This window comes from Protopterus annectens, chromosome 10.part0 (assembly GCF_019279795.1).
Source record: "Protopterus annectens isolate FY-2018-M chromosome 10.part0, PAN1.0, whole genome shotgun sequence".
NCBI lineage: Eukaryota > Metazoa > Chordata > Ceratodontiformes > Protopteridae > Protopterus > Protopterus annectens.
In genome coordinates this window covers 111,831,566-111,854,669 of record NC_056744.1, presented here as the reverse complement: position 1 = coordinate 111,854,669, position 23,104 = coordinate 111,831,566, and positions in this window count along the sequence as shown.

Sequence of the window (23,104 nt, the reverse complement as noted above, 5' to 3'; positions counted from 1 at the left end):
AGAACCCAGATACTTGAATTCTTGTGTTTGTTTGACCTGACCTCCCCCATGGTGGATGGTGGCTTGTCCCATCATTTGCCATCACTTTGGTCTTGTCTGCATTTATTCATAGGCCATATGATTGCATGATGCAGGCAATGTCATGAAAGATATATGTGCCTCAACTTCACTGTATACAAAAATGTCACTGTCATCGGTGAAGATCAGGTCTGTCACAGAATGGGTTTCATAGTACATGTTTTCCACTCCTGCCCTCATATACTTTCTTTATGATGGCATCCACCAATGTTTTGATGGTCTGCAGTCTGGATATTAAGCTCTTCAGACAGTTCATTCCGAATGCACACCTGGCTGGATGAACCATTGTATGAAGTTTGAAGGAGTCTGATGATTTTTTTCAACATGTGCCTGGTCTCCAATGTCTTCCACAGAGCAGGCCAGTGGATACAATCATATGCGGACTTGAAATTGATAAATACAATAATTGTACATTGTCCACACCAGATTCTTTCTCCATTAGCTGATGGATGGCAAAGATTTGATCACATCATCCTCTGTTCAGTCTGAATCTGGGCCTGTTCTTTCCTGCTGGTTTGCTCATTGTGTTTATGCAGCCTGGATTGTATGGTCTTCTTAAAGATTTTGTCAATGATGGAGAGCAGGCTGATGCCACAGTAATTCTGGCATCCTCTGTCTTCCCCCTTCTTGTGGATGGGTACGATGATGGCCTTCTTCTATGTGGATGGTATCTGTTCCATAACCCATAGCAGCTTGATCAGTGTGTGGAGTCAGTTAAGCATAATATCACTTCAAGCCTTGCTTACTTCCACAGTGACCTGATCTACTCCTGGTGCCTTGCTTTTTCTCAGAATTCAGATAACTGATTTCACCTCATTGACTGTTGGCTTTGCATGAGTCATTGGGGCCTCAGGGAGACCGATGTGTGGTGGATTGACCATTGGTCCATGAGGTGGATCATGGTTGTAAACCTCTTGAAAGAATTCCCTCCAATGTTTCAGTTGTTCACAAGGTGAGCACATGAATGTCCCAGCCATTTTTTTAATGTTGTTAATGGTGGGTTGGTCTTCCCACTCAATTGTTTTTAGGGTGCTTTACAGGGTGTGGTACTTGTATCTGAATGCTGCCTCCTCAAGGTCAGCTGCCACCTGGCTCCAATGCACTTCCCTTTCTGCTTTTAGCCTCTGGTGAACATCTCAGCTTAGCTGCCAGTATCATTCATAGTTGACCAGCTTCACCTCCTTCCATTGAGCTATGAGAGCCAGGTACTCATCAGATATCCATGGCTGCATTCAGTGGCAGATGGGTGGGCGTAGCAATTTGGCACATCCCATGGAGGAGTTGATATTTGCTTTTCTGCCTCATTCACTTACTCCATTTGGGCCAATGCTACAAACTGGTTTAACAGTGCAATCTGGAATTCCTGTTTGCAGGCGGGGGCATCAGTTGCTTCTAGTCCAGCCTGGCTGGTGGAGGTGACTTGTGCTTTTCATGCTGTAAGCAAAGCTTCACCATGAGCATGGATGAGGATTGGAGCTAAGGTCAGGTCCTTGCATAGCATGGATATCCTTAAGCAATAATCAGAAGCGGAAGTTAACCAGGATGTAGTCTAATATGGCCAAATCCTCACCGGATGGGTTTCACAATTTTTGCTGGTGTTTGTGTTAATGCTAGAAATGGTTATTTCCCCACAATGAGATTGTTTGATGCAGCAAAGGGCAGAAAGTGCAGGCCATTATCATTCATGCTCCCATGGCCAAATCTACCCATCATTCCTTCACAACTGGACCTGTCCTGACCAATTTGGGCATTGACGTCTCCTGTCAAGATGATCATTCTCGGTCCATAGGATCAAATCCAGCATGTATAGGACCTGGTTGTAGAATTTATCCTTGGCTGGGTCCAGACTAGTCTCAGTTGGTGCACAGATGGACAGAATGTGGGTCTTGATGGTACCATCAATGGTGAGTGCTGCCAGGAAGTCTAATATTGGTTGGAAAGCAATTATGCTTCTTTTAGCCTGGCTATCCAGCATAAACCCGATGCCAGCCTCTTGCTCCTCACTACCAGAGTAGTACATCATCATTGTTTATTGGCTGTAGCTGGTTGGATGGTCAGTGTTCCAGATCCAGTAAGTCATAACTCCAATGCTGCAGAGATTGAGATTTAGCATTTCATGAGTTCCTTGGCAATGATTTCCTTTTGGCCAATGTGTTGGCTGGTTCGAACATTACACATGGCAATACAAGTTTCCAACTTTGGTATAATGAATTTCCTTTGGCCAGTAGCCCACTTCTCACCAGCAACCTGGGTCCCCAGTGTTGGCATATCAGCTTCCCCAGATGTGGTAGTATGAGCAAATGGGTTTGTTCAAATTTCCATGAGATTTATTGCCTGCTGTGATGCCCACCACTACTACCAATATGTGAGGGCCACCAATATGTGTCATTCCAACACTAGACCAGTAATCAAGGAGGCTGAATCATCACCACTAACACTGGAGAGGGACGTGCATTTGGAATACAAATGGATACACTCAGTATTTCTAGATGCAGACCTCTCTGCATCAAGTACAATTTCCCTTAAGAACACACAGGGAATACACTCAGCCAGGGGTCTGGTTATCTCTAGATCTGTCTCCCTCCAGGTCCCCAGTAAGAATCCCCACTAGTACAGCTCTAGATTAAGGTCATCAGCTGAGTGTCCAAGCCAAGTCCTCCAGCACTGTCTCTGTAAACCCAGTGCTCCGTGTCCCTTCCCCAAGTAACTGACACGCACACTCTTTAAGATTTAATTTTCACACACATGCACACACACCTGGGAAAGGCTGGCACAGATTACCCACTCTACCAGCTTTGCCAAGATTATAAGGTAGATTCACTGCCACCAGTCAGTTACTATAAGGCTCTTACAAAAGGTATCCAATTATACTGTGCAATATTAATACTAATACAAATGGTAGTGGTTCACCAAAATAGCTAGGCCTTCTGGAGTGGCCCACACAGTGTCACAAATAAATATAAGTACTCTCAAAGGTTAGATGCTTTCTATAATGACCAGCCACAATGAAAGTTAAAATATATTTAATAATAATAAAAGAACATGAAATACTGAATATATATTCACAGTAAACCACAGAGTTCAAATCGCAGAAAATATTGAAGTTAACATTAGACAGACTCATACAAATAAAGAAAAACACTTTCTAAACTAAGTCTTACTATATCCCTGACTGAATTTAAGATAATTTTACTGTTCCCTAGTTAAGTTACTTACTACCAAAAATCAAGATGTGTAGGTGAGGGTCTTTCTAGTCAGGCTTCCAAACAGAATACGGTATACTCTGACATTTCGATTTGTAATATCAAAAATATAATTTCAAAGAGGGCTGGAAGAATGATCTCATCTGTTCACCTGATTCTAGGTTTTCTAACAGTATTTCCTTTTGAAGCTGAGACAGGAATTTAGCACATGCGGTCACAATACACATCCAAATGTTTATGGCAGTGCCTGGGACCTCCCCTCTTTTCACTGAGCTAATAAACAAAGGCTCTGCCTAAGACCTATCAACTCCAATCCTATTCAGCACTGTGGGGTGATGTTTTAATGGTTTAACAGCTTTTTTTAATGGTTTAACTGCTTATTTATATTCCCTTATTTTCTTAAAGTAAGCTAGTTGGTACATTTAATTCAGTAGCAATAATACATGTACATTTCATTTCAGTAGGGTGCACTGTTGATACATTTTAATATAAGCAAACCACAAGCATCTGTACAAATTAGTTTAATATACAAATGCCATACAGTTCTAATGCATTTGTAACACAAGCATCTTGTATAAATCAGTTTGATATTCAAAGGACATATTATTCTTTACAAAACTCCAGCTGGCTATGATGACAGTTGGCCATATCGTCACACCTGATTTCCCAGTTCTGGTCACCGCAGCGGGGTGACCACCCTCCTCCTTTTTTAGCCGGGCTTGGTACTGTCCTTGTTGGAGTTTTATACACACACACACACACACACATATATATATATATATATATATATATATATATATATATATATATATATGGGTCTACTATTTAAGTTTGAACATACACTTCTTTGAACTCACACAGTAGATCATGGGTTACGCAAAAGTGCACTTAATCGAAAGTGCACTTTCGCAAAATCCGCTTCAGCGAATGGACTACTACTGACTTTAGTGCAGTAGTTACAGACCTTAGGATTAGGGCACGGGTCATGGTAAGGGGATAGCTAGTAGGGCTATCCCCTTACCATGACCAACACCCTAACCCTCAGGTCCATGACTACGACACCACAGTGGAGGACAGGCTATCCTCCATTGTGGTGCGATAGTCACGGACCTTAGGGTTAGGGTGCAGGTCATGGTAAGGGGATAGCCCTACTAGCTATCCCTTTACCATGACCCATGCCCTAACCCTAAGGTCCGTAACTACTGCACCACAGTGGAGGACATAGCATGTTTTCCTGCTGTCCTCCACTGTGCTGTGATCCATTCGTAGTAGCTGAGTTCGCGAAAGTGCACTTTCGAATAAGTGCACTTTTGCGTAACTGAGCGGTCTACTGCTCTTTTTTGAATATGTGGTATTCGATGAAAAGCAGTAGACCCATATATATATATATATATATATATATATATATATATATATATATACAGTTATATATGCATACACCTATATATATATATATATATATATATATATATATATAAGCATAGTGGTGGCTGGCCCCTTTAAATGTGCAGGCCTAGAAGGGTCAGATGGCATAGTTGTGGATAAGCCCTTTAAAGAATGTAACCCCATAAACTAGCAAGGCTGTTAAAGATAATTGCAGACCTAGTGCACATTTGAAAGTCCAGTGGGAGCATAAACACTTGCTCAAGAGTTTTCAGTTCTTTTTGCAACATAAATATAACATGCTGAAGGGACAGAAATGTATCAACAAGAATACCATTTCTTTTGAATCCTTTTCCTCTCCACATAAAGCAAAGTATCGCTCTTATACTGTTCAAAAGAAATCTGGATGAATGGATAGGTAACCACAAGTTTACCCCCAGTATTGCAACCTTTTATCTCATGGATAGGTGCAACATGTAAATGTTCTGCTCACCTCTTGGTTATTTGTACTTAAAATAGAAGAGAAAAAGCTTAATGGCAATGTATGGCTAGGCTTCTAAAGATCACCATGGATAAATTATTTAGTGTGTATCTACGGACCTAATGATATGCACAAAGAATTAAAACTCACCACCATAATACAATATGCTGATGACTCAGCTTTAAACTGATCATTCCCAAATCTTCTCCATTTAGAAAATATCACGCAGGAAAATTTCACCTCTATAGAAAACTGGCTAAATAAATCTCAATTGCTCTTAAACCTCAACAAAACCACACTAACCCTATTCCTTCCCAAAAACATAACTCAAAACAGTTCTGACCTTAATCTCAAACAAGTCTCCTCAAACAAGACAAAATTGCAAATGTTATCAGCTCAAAATTACTAGGTGTTCTCATTAATAACAAGTTAAAATGTGATCTGTACATTGACATTGCAGTCAAAAAGACACACTGCAAACTAGGCTCCCTTTACAAAGCAAACCACCTGCTAAGTGATCATAGTAAAACATATAGCTGCCAACTCACTTCTCCTTCCTACCCTCCTATATGTCAGAGCAATATTCACAAATCTCAGTTCTTCCACCAGACACAAACTAGAAAGTGCCTACAACAAAATTAGCAAATTCACCTGCAGTCGCCAAAACTGCTACCATCACTGCATGGCACTAAATACCCTCAAATGGCTTGAACTTCCTCAACACATTACCCTCTCCCACCTACTCACAATAAACAAAATACATCCTCATCCACTTAAAACACCCTCACTGTCAAATTTCATTCAATGGCATGTACCAAATAGAACCCTAAGATCCTCAGAACGTAAACTAACCACTGCAAATAAATGAAATAAAGTTCCAAGCCACATTAGGTTTTTAAATATACTGCAACAATTCAAATCTGCCCTATGATATCACCAGACAACTGATAAACTATGCAACTATGCAATAATATCACACCTATAGTTTGAAGTATGCAATCCTAACAGCTCCCTATAGGTTCATAGGTTCATAGGATGATACTAGGCTATTGGCCCGGAGGCCCTTATAAGCCTAGCCAAGAATTTCACCCATGTTCCCTCAAAGTTAGCACCTGTTTCCCCTGTCCAGCAGGGACAGAGTTGGAATCCCAGGGGTATATTTTCTGTTTCCCATCCAGTCATCCAGGTTCCTCTTAAAGAGGGTTTGAGACGTACTCTGCTTGACATGGAGGGAGGTCTATTCCACATATGGGGGAGTCTTTAGGACACAAATCTATCCTACCAACAAGTTCAATTAATGTCACAGACTAGGTTAAGTCCTTGCGTGTGGGTTGCTCAAGTGGAGTTTTTCTTATGGATATGCAGCAACTCCATCCAGGGTGGGTCTGAAATGGCCTTGTATGCCCGACACAGGTCACCTCTGAGCAGTCTGTATGAGACTGAGTAGTGGGATAGGGCTTTTAGCCTATCTTGTGTAGGATAGGTGTTTGAGACCCTGGATTTTCCTGGTCAGGAACCTCTGTGGTCTCTCCAACTGCTGCATGTGATTGGCAAGGTACAAGCCGAAGTGGGCATTGTACTCGATAATGGGTCTGATAAGGGAGGAGTACAGGGATGTTATGACCTCCTTATTCCTGGATGAAATACCCTTATTTATGAGGTGAGCCAAGTAGAAAGCCTTCCGTACAACAGAGGCAACATGGTGGCCAAAAGTCAGGTTGCTATCAACCTGGGTGCCCAAGTCCTTCACGACTGATTGCATGCTTAGTACATTGTTATTAATGTGATAATTAGTGGGGATGACATTTTCCCCAAAAGGAAAAATGATGCATTTCTTGGCATTCAGTTTCAGGCCATGCTTCTGGCACCAGTCATGAGTTTGGGTAAGGCCCTCTTGGAGGATGTTCACATCACTAGGGGAATTTAAGACAAGCACCTAGCTTGCAGTCATCTGCAGACTTGGTCAGCCACAGACAAATGGTTTTGGCTTGCACCTTGGAAAGGTATATTCCAAACAGTTCCTTGGGGCACACCACTCGTTACGGGTCTACAACTACAGGTGGCTTCCCCTACTTTGACTGAGTGGGTTCTGTCAGTGAGCCAGTTAGCTACACATCTGGTAACATACGGGTTGATGCCTAGCTGGGAGAGTTTATCTATTACGCCCAAGAGGGGAATAGTGTCAAAGGCTTTGGCTAGGTCAAGGTAGGCTGTGTGCACCATCTTCCCCTCATCCATGACTTTGCTGACTGTTTTGAAGAAGTTGACCAAGTTTAACAGGCATGATCTCCCTTTGACAAAACCAAACTATGTGAGGTCAAGCATTTGGAGGTTGCCAGTGTCCTTGTGGTCCATGATAATGCATTCCATGGTCTTGCAGATCAGGCTAGTTAGGCTTATGTGCCTATAATGACCTGGGTTAGTGGACGCTCCACCTTTGTGTAAGAGGGATAATGGTGGTTGTCCTCTATTGAAATGTTGGCACTCAAAATGCCAAGTGCCAACAAGCCTAAAGAAAAAGACTGAAAACACAGGAGAAAAGTAAATCACGAAAATCACTTTTCTCCTTTAAACTTTTGCACCTACCCACGAACCCCTGAACTTATATATACCAGCTATGAGACTGCCATACCTTGGTGAAAAAACAATATTCTGAAAAATGTCATCTTGGACTTAGTATATGGAAGTTCTTTTTCTGGCTATTCAGTCTGCATATTTTGGTATTCCCTCTAACAAGTCTAAAACAGCGATTCCAAAGAAATAATTGTTACCAAACAACCAAATGATGAGAACAGATACCGAACATGGATAATAGATAATACAAGCTTTCACATTCAAAGACACTTCATCAGGTATACAGACACCCCAACCAACAGATATTTAAATAAAACATATAATTAATGTGCTTCCCATCCTAATTTTCTTTGCTATGGATATTATACATTTGTATTAATATGCTTTTTTTGATTTTTACTCATAATATCTTGAAAACGTGTATTTCCTTAATCTAATATGCTTTGTAAATAATGCTTAAATGTATTTTAAACACACTTCCGTAAAGCAGAGCAGATGCATGACCTTTGGGGCTGAGGAGGGTCATTGAAGGACTCTAGTTGAAGTTAATTTGACCAGAAGGAAAAACAAAGTCAATCCATATAGTGTCCCTATGCTGGAAAGGACTTGACCCTTAATAGAAGAAGCTAGCTGGACTTATTGCGTGATTTGAAGGTGAAACTGTTTGTTGTTCCCTGTTGCAGGAATAGGGAAGAGACCTACTCTGGTGTCTAGAAGTCTTTGTAAGTAGTGTTTTATTTTCCTACAAAGCAGTCTAAACACGAGGAATGTGCCAAACCACAGCCAACACCAAAAAGTATTCAGGCACAAATAAAGGACTAAAAAAGGTCCTAAAAACTCCTTTTATTTTCAAGGTAAACACACATTTTATTTTACTAGCAACTCTGCCAAAATTATTTTTTGAAATGATCAATACAGTTAAGTGTAAAGGTTTGCTGCACTGTGACAAAAGCTGTTTGAAAAGTGAAATTATTTATTCTGGACTGCAGACTGACTTGGTTGACAAGAACTGCATTTCTTTTCTGAGTTTTGTTTATTTGCCAATGAATATGATTAAGTAACACATAGATCTGACTATGGTGAATGTGTCACAAATCAGAACCAGCCTACATTTTTTATAACTATATCTATATCTATATATATATATATATATATATATATATATATATATATATATATATATATATATATATAAGCATCTAACTGCATATGGTTGAGACCATATGTCGAAAAGTAAAAAAGCAAACAAACTGTGTTTTTTTTTTTGTTTGTGGGATGGGAAGTCCCCTGTTCCCCCACATGCCCTACAAATTATATATACCAGCACAGAGATTGCACTATAGTGGGGAAATTGGTAAATCCCCTGATTCCTACTGTATTGCAAGCACAGTACAAACACTTCAGAGTTTTGAAAAGTCGATCATACAGTCCGGACCATATACACTTTGATTTTCAAAGAGGAGAAACCATATATATATATATATATATATATATATATATATATATATATATATATATATATATATATCATCATCAGCCCCCTTTTTTCCCATTTTTTTCTGCATGGGATTGGGGTATCGTGTTAACTGTCACCAACTCTCTCGATTCATTGCCATACTCCTGCCTTCTTCAACACTCATGCCTCACTGTTGCAGATCTTCTTTCACACAATCCATCCACCTCTTTGCTGGATGTCCTCGCTTCCTCTTACTTTCTTCCTGCCTGTCCCAAATCTTCCTCACTAGATTGTCTTCTGCTTTTCTGCACGTGTACAAACCACCGTAATCTGTTTTCTGTGATCTTTTCTGCAGTTGGAGCTACTTTGGCTTCTGCTCTTATGTCCTCATTTCTTCGGCTGTCCCACAGTGTGCATCCTACCACCTTTCTCAGGCACTTCATTTCCGTGGGTCTATATTAGATCAGCGAACGCTTAAAAAAGCGAATGCTGATTGATCGAACTTATGTAAGCGAAAGCTTACGATCTCGAACTGTCAGAACAGTGATTTTTTTCCTAGGGAAAAAATCTCTAATCCAAAACACATACACGCAACACAAGCACACCAAACAAACAGCAATCCACACACATACACCTAAAATCTGACACCTAACCCTACACTAAACTATACACACACCACTAACTATCCACTTACCTTAACTCAAACCCTAACCCTAAGGTCCGTCACTATAGCACACTCATCTCACCCGCTCCCTAACCCTAACTCACCTAACCCGCCCTAACCCTCACGTCCACACAATCACACACATACCTAACCCGCGCCCTAACCCTAACTCACCTAACCCGCCCTAACACTCCCATCCACACAATCGCACACTTACTTGAATCTGACCCGTAGCTTTCCACCACAGCACTGAAAATACTGAAGCAACAGAAATGGACAACCGAATTCTTTCCCTAGGAAAAAATTTTGGTTTCTGTTGCTTCGATATTTTAAACATTCACTTACATAAGTTAGATCAACCAGCATTTGCTTTTTTAAGCATTCACTGATCTAATATAGACCCATTTCCATCCCCTCTAGCTTCTTCAACTGTTCTGCCTTTACTGCCCAGGTTTCTGTACCATATAATAGTACTGGCCACACCACTGTCTTGTACACCTTACTTTTGAGCTTCTTTGGCATTCTTCTGTCATAGACTACACCTATGCCATTTGGCTGCAGCCCCTTTGATTCTAGTTTTGACCTCTTCATTCAGACTACCTTTCTCCTCAACTACACCTCCCAGATACTTGAAGCTGTTTACCTGTTTCACTATCTTCCCTTCTATCTCTATTCTCAGCTTCTTCTGATTTCCCCAATTTGCTGCCATTACCACTGTCTTATCTGTGCTTAGTTTCATCCCATGTGCCTTCAGATTTGCATTCCATTATCCTATCCTTTGATGAAGTTGTAGCTCAGAGTCTGCCTGCACTGCTACATCATCTGCATACGGCAGCTTTGTTGATCCCACCCTCCAACCTGTTTGTTAATGTAGTCCATTACCAGTATGAACAGCAGTGGGCTCAGAGCTGAACCCTGATGTACACCCACTCTGACTGGGAACCCCTCTGTGAGGCCGAACACTGTTCGTACTTGAATCATTGGTTCCTTGTACATAGCCTGCACTAATTCTACAAATGTTTCTGTGAATTCAAGCCACCGCAGTACTGCCCAGATCAGCTTTCTTGGGACCTTGTGATATGCTTTCTCCAAGTCTAGGAATGCCCAGTTGGACTCAATCCTCATCTCTAGCTTCTTCTCAAGTATCTGTCTCAGTGCAAACATCGGGTCAGTTGTGCTGCATCCTGATCTGAATCAAAACTGCTCATCTCCCATCTTACTTTCTATTACTCTGCACATCCATTTATCAATCACCCTCAACAGGAATTTCATGTAATGTGATAGGAGTTTGATGCCTCTGTACTGCCCACAGTTGTGGATGTCCCCTTTGTTCTTGTACACTGTCTTGAGTATGCTTATTCTCCAGTCATCTGGGATACGCCTTTCTCTCCACACTGCTATTAGTACCCTCAGGAGCCATTTCTCACCTATCTCACCCAACATCTTTATCATATCTGCTGTGACCTCATCTGAGCCTGGTGCTTTCCCTGACTTCATCTTCCTTAGTGCTGTTCTTGCTTCTTCTAAGGTGGGCTCCTCTTCTTCTCTCATAGTAGGCTGTTTCTGGGAAAGTACAGCTTCTGTGGGGATTTCTTCATTCAGAAGCTGCTCGAAATACTCCTTCAATCTGTCTTTGATGCCCTCTGGACTGGTGAGCAGGTTGTTGCTGGCATCCCTTATGAAGGGTGTCTAACTATCTTCTTTATCTTTCTGTCTTTACATTGCAACCTGATATAGTTTCTTTTTGTCCCTTACTGAGTTACTTTCCAGAAGTTGGTACAGTGCCTCTGATGCCCTATTCTTTGCCATTGCAACTACTTTCTTAGATTCTTTGTTAGCCATCCAGTAGTCCTTCCTAGCCTAGTCAGTCTTTTCTATCTCCTACTTTTCCCTGCAGTCCTTCTTTCTTTTGATGACTTCCTGGACTTCTGCATTCCACCACCAGCTTTCCTTATGTACTTTATTTCCATACCTGGCTCGGCCACATATCTTTTCTGTAGTCCTAACACATGTTGTTTTAGGCACTGCCATACTTCTTCAACTCCACTTATTTCCTCCTCTTCTTGGGGTGCTAGAGCCCTGAGTTATTCCTTGAACTGTTGTACTTTCTCTCCAGTCAACTTCCAGGTCTGGTCTCTGTTAACCTTAGAGCCTTCTCTGACCACTGCTTGCAGCTGATTGTGGCAACTAGTGGTTTATGCTGTGGGCCGACTGTTTCACTGGGGCGAACTTTACAATCCTGGATTCTACACCAGTGCATTTTCCATACTAGGAGGAAGTCTACCATGTTGACTACTCTTGTATGCGATCTGGTGACTGTCTCTCTTTCTGAACCATGTGTTGGCTACTACCAAGCCATTTGCCAGACAGGAGTCTAGAATGGCGTCTCCTTCTTTATTCCTGTTGCCTCACCCATGTGGACCCAGGCAATCCTCATATCCTGTTCTTTCTGTCCTGGTATGTGCATTCACGTCACCCATTATCAACACCAATTCATGTTGTCCTGCTTTGTCTAGTAGGTCCTGCAACTGCTATCTGAATGCACTCTTTTCCTCACTATCACAATCCTGTTGTGGGGCATAGGCTGAGATTATGAATACTGTCCTATCATTACACTGGAGTCTGACTGCCATGAGTCTGTCATTAATCCTGATGATATCTCTTACTGCCTTCTGAAGCCTCTCTCTCACCACAATTCCTTCTAGCCTGCCCTCCACCTGAACAGTAGACTATGGATCCCAAGCCAAGTGGCTTTGCTGCACTGCCCTTCCATCTTGTCTCTTGGCGTTGCGTCCTGCCAGTGAACCTACATTTAGTGTGGCAATTCTCAGTTCATGTTTGGCAGGTTGGTTGGTTTTACATCCAATCTTAGCTCAACAGAGCTATACCAGGTAACCCAGGCTGGGCAACTAGACACCAGCCAGCCAGTAGCTTATTGAACAAGGGATGCTGGGCTTTATGGTGGGCACACACTGGCCAATAAGGGGACATATACCCTTCCCACTATTAGCAAGGGTCCCTGGCATGGGTCAGAGTAGGCCAGGTCCTCAACCCACTTATCACCGGTAACTACCTATGCCCACTTTTGGTGACATTAGCCAACATGACCGAATCACCTAGAGCCATATTTTACACTGTTGAGTGGTAAACCTTGCCATGGTGCACAGTCTGTGATCCATGTTTTCCTATCTTGAGGATACTGCACACACAGTAGATGCCCAAAGTGGCTGGTCTGTACAACTCTTCCCCCTATAGGGCACCATGTAGAGACTGTCCTGCTGCCCACAGCTCCATTCATTGGTGAGTTTGAGATGGAAACACTTAGCATGTTTTCGGACATGGGAGAAACCTCATGGAGACACAGGGAGAACATGCAAACTTCACCCAGGCATTGGTCGAAGGTAAGGATTGAACCTTGCATATATAGCCTGTATGTATGTGTGTATATATATATATATATATATATATATATATATATATATATATATATATATATATATATATATATATATATACATACAGTCATACACACACATGCACACACATGTACATAAATATATATATATATATATATATATATGCACACACACACACACACACACACACACACACACACATATATATATATTTATATATATATATACAGAGAGAGAGAGATGATTCCTTACTTGAGGCTGCTCTCACACAGCTATCATTTCCTTCATTGCAATCATGGTAGGTGAGAATTCCTACTTTGTTAAACTGCTGAAAGCAGATGGTTTAAGACAATCAGAACCAGCGAAGTGGATGTAATTATTAATCAATGGGTATCCCTTTGGGATATATATGACTTTTGCCTCAATCCTCACCTACTGGTATCTATGCCTATATTTCCAGTCCATGAGTGTTGTGAGTCTAAGCCCCCCACAAAGTTGAAAATATATCAGTGAGGTCAATTTTTCAGTTCCTGTAGCTGGACATTTTTGTTTCTAATTCCTTTCACAAGCATTTATCACTAGTAATACAGATCAAACTATCAGACAGGAATGAAAGGGATCACTTTCCGAGAATGCTTTATTTTTTGCTAACTATGGTTTATTTATAGAGCTCAGATTTTCACTTGATTAAAGCTCTGTACATCTTGACAAATTTGTGAAGCAGAGTTTGTTTGTGTTTGGGGGGAGGACCCAATATGTGCATGCACCAGTAATGCTGCACAAACATTTAGGGGTTCTGGCTGTGTAGGGTCCATTTTTATAGCATTAGAATCAAGCATCAGGCTAGAGCTGTACTTTCTGGGATAAATATATTGCCATTTATTAGTAAAGCCTTAAAGAAAAATAACATAGAAATAAGCTGCTAGTAACTGACTACTTTTTAATAATATTTTAGGGTAGGGTCTTTACTGCTACTAAAAGTAGTGAAGTATTAGGAAGAAGAGGTATTGAATGAGTCTTTGTTTTAGTGCTCACAGAGAAAGCAAGGAAAGTGTGTGATGCTGAGAGGGTGGTAGCGTATAGGTGGGGGAGGGCAGTGGGCAGACACCAGGACTGACAAAGACTTACTGGCTTGCCTAATAGAGGATAATGCAGTGGGACCAATTAGGGAGCCTCACGCACATTATCAGGAATCTGGCCAGCATGCTAGGAGCTGTCTTAGAGATCTTTAACAGACCATTGACTGCTGCAGAAGTGACCAAGAAGTGGATGGCAAGTGTAGCACTCTTGTCTTTGGAGGGAAGAAAGAAAAATCTAGACAACTACTGGTATGTTAGTCTAACAGAATAGTCAGAGTAAGCCATAGAAAGAATCCTGATGGAAAGATGGGTTAGTTTCCTGCAGAACAGAAATGAACATGCAATCAGAGCCAGAAGGAACTGCTAATTGAAATGAGTCTATATCACATAGTCGAAGTCTTATAACTTCAACGCATAATGTTCGACCCATTATATTCGAAGTTACAAAACTTTGACTGTGGATAAAAAAAAAACAAAACAATGGAAAACAAAATAAACTGTTTTAAGCAGGGGGGCAATCCCCCCTGCACCCCTCACACCCCCCGTTACTTAAATATACCAACTCCAAGATTGCACCCCATTGAACAAAATGGAAACCTCCGCTTATGGAGATTTCCATTCAAACGCTCAAACTTTTACAAATTCGAACTTATGGTTTTGACCATATGAGGTTTGAACTTGTAAAAGTTTGACTTCATGATAGGAATACAATTAAATTTGATCTAGATATGTGACTGGGGTACAGGAAAACTTGACAGTGGGATACCAGTAGAAATGGCTTGTCTCAAATTTTTCAAGGCCTTTGACTTGGTCTAGCACAGATAGCCACCCCAAAAACCTGGAGGGGTTAGATTTAGAATTAAGATTTAGAATTAAGAATGAGGAACTGGATTACTGCATGTCTGAAGAGTCAGAGACACTTATCAAGGAAGTTACTACACAAATAAAACAGAACTCTCCTGGGTCCATGTGAGGGAATAGAGAGCATGATAAACCTTTTTTTCCAATTATACAAAGTTTGGTGCAGAGGTAGAGATGTAAAAAAAGATTAAACAAGGATTTGGAAAGGTTAACAAAGGGGGCAGAAATATAAGAGTTGAACTTTAATGCAGATATATGTAAAGTCCTGCTTTTAGACTACAGTAAATGCCTATTAGCATGAGAAACTAAAGGCAACAGGGCAGGAAAAGAATCTGGGAGTGTTTATCCCATCTGAATTGGGCCATCAAGGGAAGAGTGAGACTGCAGCCTCAGCAGAAAATAAAATATGGAGGTGTATCTTCACAGGAAAACTCCAGAAGCAAAGAGGTAGTGTCCCTTCTGAGTGAGCTATGATCAGGGTATGCACTGAGTATTTTGTGCAGTTCTGGAGATCAATCAAACATAGAAAGATATGGGATTTCTAGACAGAGAGTGGAGGAAAACCACAAGATGGATATGGAGGGGAAGGTGGAGGTAAGTATATAAGCAGAGTTTAAAGGAGATTTAGCTATTCTCGTTAAGCACCAGAAGAAATAGAGAGAACATGATATGGGATCACAAAATCGTGTTAGGGAGATTTAGAAAGCTAACTCTGAACAGAATGGACAGATAGGGGAGAGGGGAGCACAAACAGCAGATTGTAGGGACCAACTACTTCTGTGATCTGAAAAAAAGTACTTAGCATAGAGGTTGCAGGTCTGGTGAATAGAAACTGAACTGAGTTGTGAAGAGCAAATCAACAGAAGCATTCAAGAGGGAACGGGACAGATGTAGAAAGTGTGAAGGGAATGTAGGGATGGATATGAGGTAGAATGCTAAATGCACTTCAAGGGCAGACTAGATAGGTTTATTGTCTACTTCTGCTGTCATGCTAATGCAGTATAAATTATGACCTTTCATTTTTGTTTTGTCTTTCTGAATGCCTAAACTCTGAGAGCAAGTGAGATTGTAGACTGCATGCAGCTCAGCTGTTTTATATTGCACAAGCAGTGGCTGTGTCACATAGTTTAGTCATACCATCTTTTTAAGAGCAATGCCATTTTGTTTTTTGAGTGCTTTATCCTTTATATCAAGGGAATTTGTTTCACTCAGTATTAGTCTTTCAGAACAACAAATAGACTGGATGATTAACAGCATGCTTTGAAATGATGAAGGTTTGCATTTCACCATTGTGCCTGGGTCCTTTCTAAAACATCTGTGTTTGAGCAGTCCACTTGCCTGGACATCGCACAATAAACAAATTCTATGCAATTTTGTTTTGAGCTACCTGTTAAAATTGCTGTTCATGAATTTTGACTGTTCCCCATTTTGAGGGAAATATTCCAGATCTGGAGAACAGAGGTTAAGAACAGTAGAAATGTTCTTTGCATTTCAGTCTCTTGAGATGCAATACTGAATACAGACCAGATTGTTTGAAAGAAAGACAGCATCTGGTATAAAGTAAAACAGGCATGAAAGTATGTCCAATTCCTATCTAGCATCATTTACTGGTCACACATTTATTAAATCTTGTCTCATTTGTCTGCCTCAGGAGAAGTGCTAAATATTTAATTTCTAACATAAACATGCACACTCATATTCCAGAGTTTGTACTCATCTTTTCAGTGCTTGGCATTTGTCCTGTAGCTGTGTAAGTCATTTGCCAGGTTTAGCAAGCACTTAACAATGAACAGATGAAACAAGAAAGATTCATAGTAAGTAAACTCATTTCACAATATTCAACAATGTCTGCATTCATCTTTTCTAGTTACATTCCATTTTGAAATGAGTCGGTAAATGTTTTAGGGGTGTTTTTATAATTATCCTATCCCAGGTCCTACATAGTCCTGCATGCCAGAGTTTAAAACTTGTCTGGGAGATGGGGAAACTGGCACATTGATGGTTTTCAGGAAGCCAAGAAATAATTAATTGATTGCTGTCCTGTAGTAGTACCTCAGGGGTTCGGTTTGGCATTTTGTGCTAAAAGACTGCATGCAAACATTTATGTAAAGGGGCTTGCAACTGTGAAGCTTTTGTATTTTTGTGTCATTGTTACAGAAACATACAGAGAATAAAAAATAAACATTAGATAGCATAAAACATTTAAGCCATTACATCTACGTAGCAATATGTTTGTTTATTTACATTTGTTGCCTGGGTTAGCTTTGTTGTGCAGAACCTGTTTGAGAAGGTACCTGAGAAAAAGTTCTATTAATGAAACATCAATGTGACATAAATCTGCAGTAAAATAGGAACACAAAATGACTCTTCAAATTAAACAAAAGTATATAAAATATTTATAGACATACTAGTCATGGAGTATTTTTATAGTATTACAGTAACAGAAAACAGGTACAGAACAAGTAATAGTTTATTTTATTTATTTATTTAGTTACATTTGTTTACCGGGAAATTCCAACTGGACGCCGATCCTTTTCAGTGGAGGCCCGGGGAGAAAAGCTCCACAGAACAATAAATGAGCAGCAGAGTACATGAAGAACAATTGAACATACATATAATAGCAAATAATACATACTGCAGCAAACATTAGCTATACATACAATATGAAACATAGTAATGAACAGTTATACCAATATCTAGCTAAAGGCTAGGAATAAAGGTAGGATGTATATACAGATAGTACTAAGCTCAAACAGATACTGTTCTAAACTCATATACCTAAATCTTACATACAAATATTGCACTAAACTCAAACAGATATAAAGCAGAAGCTCCACACAAAGGTGGAACAAGCTAGAAGAGCTAATGGGATGGAAGGGGAAGACAGAGGAGTAAGAGAGGAGACTGAGGGAGTAGTATTCGTGGTAGTGGGAGGATGCTAGGTGTAAGTCAGTTGGATATGTATTTGGAGTTGAGATGAAGTGAGGTAGTTAAGCATGTTATAACAGGTCTGAGAGATTGAGTGAGGAGGGAAGGGGAGGGTAAAGGGTGAGCCAGAGCCTGCAGAGGAAGAAATGCAATGATCAGACTGTGTAAGGCATGAGGCATAGTTATATACAGCATGGTAATACTAAGACTGGGAAAATAGTATAAATATAGCTGAATGTAATTTTGTCTGCAAAACTGGTTAAACATATTTTCTAAGTGGGAATGTGGTAAACAACTGACCCTATCAAACCATAGAGGAAAGCAGGCAGCTCAGTGTTGTTCAGGGATAAAACCCTTACTGTGTCCCGGATGATCGGTGTTCCACTAGCGGCACAGGTGCTAGAGTGGCTGTACAGGAGGGCATGGTAGTGAGTGGCCACATGGGCTTATCCATCCAGGAGGGTAGGAGACTACCCAGGCATGCTGCAGCAGCATTAACAGCCTGATGAGCTCCAGGCTATAAGCATTCTACTGCCTGGTTTTGAGGGCGCATGTGTGGAAGTGAGCTTACATCTCCTGAAAGCAGCAATTGCAGAGCTCACAAGGCTGTCACAGGGGGATGGAAAGTTATGGCACGCTCCCTGATAGCATTATGATGTTGTACCAGTGTCATCAATCTCCTTACCAGCCCCAGACATGGTTTGTGTTTGAGCCAGGGGAAGGCTAATGCAGGTCTTGTAGACCCATTAAGCAAGGAGAAGAGCTGGTGGTAGCTGTGAAGAGGTAACAAAAATAAATAAATAAATAAAAATTGATGACAGCATACTTGGAACCGACAAGTAATCATATGCTTTTGTATTTCATAATGAGTGGTTCTTCATCTGTGTTTGTAATTTTTTTAAATTGCTTCTTCTTGGTTGCCTCCCTTCCTGATCTTATCCTTTATAGGCCAATTTATTCGCCCCCAACTCTTCGTCTATACCATAAGAAGGTTGCCATTATCCATCATGAGATTTTTATATACTTTTAAAGTCACTCCTCATTTGCTTGGAATGCAGGCCTGGCTCTGCTGGACCGTGTTTGTGTGTGTGTGTGTGTGTGTGTGTGTGTGTGTGTGTGTGTGTAAGTACACATCTGTACACTTATGATTTTTGACAACTTCCTGTGTCCCAAGTTGCAGAACCTGCAGTATCTGCCCTTCCCAGGTACAACTACTACGGTGGGTCTCTGGTTTGTTACTCCCTCCCATCATTTCTGGCTAACTCTCCAGCAGCCAAAAGTCTGTGGAACAGTCGGTGCAAACCCTCTATGCCACGGAGTCCCTACATTTCTATTTGTATGCATGAGAAACATAAGTGGTACACTCTACAGTACTGCATATTGCTTAGATCTGAGTATTAGTTAGTCTTTCTCTGGTTTTAAATGTATAATTACTTAGAGAAAAATATTCAAACAGTATTTATATTTGATTAGCATTATTTATAGATCCTAAAAAGAAAATGGTGTTACCTTTCAGAAGCAAGCAAAATGAAGAAAGGGATAAATGGACAAGAAAACGGCAAGCAGTTTCGATGACTGCATTATAGAATATTGGATATTCAAATTCTGCACTAAATCCAAGAGATACCCAAAAAAGGAGGCATGATGGTATGCTTTGCATGTAGATGGGGTTGGGAGAATAGTCCAGTTACATTGCCAGAAGGATAGCTTTTTCCCTTTGGTTTATGTATGTCCTAAAACTTTCAACACTCACAAATTTGATGGTTGGTTTCAGGAATAGATAGGAGCCTGCCTTACTGGTGCAAAAACACAAGTTTGAGCATGCTTGCGGGGGAGATGGAAATCAAACTTTAATTTTTTTTTTGGGGGGGGGTTGAGATGAAATATCTTTAGCAGACCCATATATATAAATCCTAACTCCACAGCTTCTACTGTAAGTAAGAAGTGAATGTGATGAAAAGCTTTATATGATAAATGAATATGTACTGCTTTTATAAATGGGGCAAGCATTTTCTTTTTTTTTTTACATAATAAATTTTTATTGATATATATTTTCAAAATACAATAAAATCACACACATAATTCACTACTATTACTATCAAAACTATATACAATATCTACATGAAATGCTTCCATATAAAAATCGTCATTATTCCAAAAAAGAAGACACCAGGGAAGAAAAACAAAGCCAAAACATTTGTAGAAGTACTTTGCGTCCATACATATCATACATGTTTTCAAAACATTGTTTCCTCCACATATACATCCAAACTTTAATATATTCCTAATAACAGTATTATGCTAATATAATGTTAAAACCTTTTCCCATATTTTTGGGTTATTAATATTTTTGTTACTTTGCTTCAGGAGTAATTTATGTGCTAATATATGCTTTATAGCCACAAGCTTGAAATTATCCCATGATGTCTTATCTGGTTCTAACCAATTTGTAGCTATATATAACTTCATCAGCAAAAAAATTCATACATATTATAGTTTGTGACCTAGAGAGCTCTCTTGGAGGAACATGTAGAATCATAAATTCCCATGATAACGTTGAACTTTGATAACCCATCTTTTGTAGTTGTGTTCTAAGAGAGTTCCAAAGTTTATATATACACTTGCAGCTCCAGAACATATGAAGAAGATCCGCCATTTGATTTGTGCAATATGGACAAGTTGGAGAATTCCTAGGATTAAATTTATGTAACCTAAGACGAGTATAATAAGCATTATTCCAAATCATCAACTGCGTATACATCAACTTTTGAAAAGAGACCGATTTTATTGTTAAATCAATTGCTTTTAATACCTGATTATCTGATACTGTCATTTTGTTTACCCAATACCCTGACAACAGAATTTTATCCTGGAATTTTAAATCTTTAATTAATTTATTTGTTGTTGTTATAAATTTGACCTCCTGTTGGAGAGCCTGCCACAATTCAGAGCATTTATCCACAATTCCAACTACCGGTTTAAAGTTTTCAAAATGACTCAGAGCAAGTTCTTTGATTTGTCTCATGACAACCATATAACTCTTAGGAAGATTCAATTCCTGCCTAACTTGCGAAGCCGATAAATGAAATTTATTAAAAACATCAATCAGAGTCAAATTAACTATTAATGGGAATTTACTAAGATCAATCAAATGATTATTTAGTTTAAAATTGGGATTCCTATGGAAAGGCTGAAAAACCATCATATATTGCAACAAGTCTACTGATTGGAATAAATTTTGCAAAGATGACACATATGTTTTTAAGTGGTCCATAATCCCATACTTTATCAAACTAGTTTTATCCAAAAAGGGTAAAGCTTTAGGATTTATGTTCCGATCTAGAATATGCTTGTAATTCAAGACCACCCAGGTTGGTATCCAGGGGCAAGCATTTTCTGCCATTTAAAATTAATTGTAGTGAAGTGATAGATGATGGAAAGAGAAACATAGGATGTGATGACATTTACATGAACTGGGGGTGGGAAGTGGGGGTGTTACTTCCCAAAAGAAGTTTCAGTGCTTGGTTTGTGACTGTAGAGTAAGAACAGCATAAGTGGAATGTTTGGCTAACCTTTAGAAATATAAATACAGGATTTATTGGCCACTTTCCTGTTAGAGCCAACATTTTGTACTTCCCATAAAACTGGTGTTACTCATCTGTAAGACATGAACATTTCACAGCTACAGCCCTCAGCTCCATGTATAGTTTTACTGGGATTACTTTCTTTTGTGAAAGTTTCATGCACAGTGCATGAGTTACAGTGAGTAGTCTTATTAACACATAGTAGACCACCAGGACAAACTGGCACCCCATGATGTGGAGGCCCTGCCCCCACACTCCTGAGCAAATAAAGTCATATTTTACTACAGAAACAAGATAATTGTACCTCTACATTCCCGTAATTAAATGTGCTAATTCTATGGTTGTACAACTGTGGGGAAAGAGCACACATACACACACAGCCACACACACACAAACACACACACACACACATACACACACACACACATACATGGAAAAGGAGAAAAACAAATGAATACACAAAACAAGAAGTTTCCAAATGACACTTTTACTCATCTTACAATCACACGGAAGCCAGAACATATTCAGTATCATTGATTTAATTTGAGAACAACTAGACCACAGCAGGAGAGAAGCAAGAGTGAGGAAATTGTTATCTGAACTGGTGCAAATTGATGTCAGATGTTAAATTTATATAAAAATTTCATAGCCCCTACTGAATAATGGTGACCTTACCTCCTTCTTCTGGTATACTTTAAAACTTGCCAGGGGGAGGGGGTGGCAGAAGAAAAAACTAGCTCTACGGAGTATAGGTGCTTGATGGTCATGGGAGTAGGAGTTCTAAGACCATTATCACAACTAGCTCATTCCCATTTGAACTGTCACATCGATATTCTGTGAAACTGTCATATTCAACCTAACAATCCTGTCATTCACATAATCTACATTCCATAGCTTTTTGCAGGGTATTAATAGCCACAAAGTTCAAAGTCCTGAACAAATGACAAACAAGTAAAAGAGTGAGCTTGAATAAAAGGTGTCACCATGTTATGGCAATTAGTGTAGCTGCCTTATAGAGCTTGATAATTAGGTATGGTTCCCAACTGTGGAGCCCAATGTGTGGCGTGTGCATGTGTACCTTGTATCCACATGGAGTTTTTGCTAGGGCTACCAGTTTCCTCTGACTTTCTAAAGATGAATTAGTAATTCTGTAACTTGTTCACAGTTTGTGTTTAGTGTGTGTGCGTGCGTGTGTGCGTGTGTGCGTGTGTGTGTGTGTGTGTGTGTGTGTGTGTGTGTGTGTGTGTGTGTGTGTGTGTGTGTATCCTGTGAAGACCTGGCATTCCATGCAGTATCGGTTCATTTCCTTTTGACCATCAGTTGCTGGGATATGCTTCAGCTCCTCTATGATCCTGAATAGGATAAAATAGGTATTAGAAAATGAGTGAATGAATAAA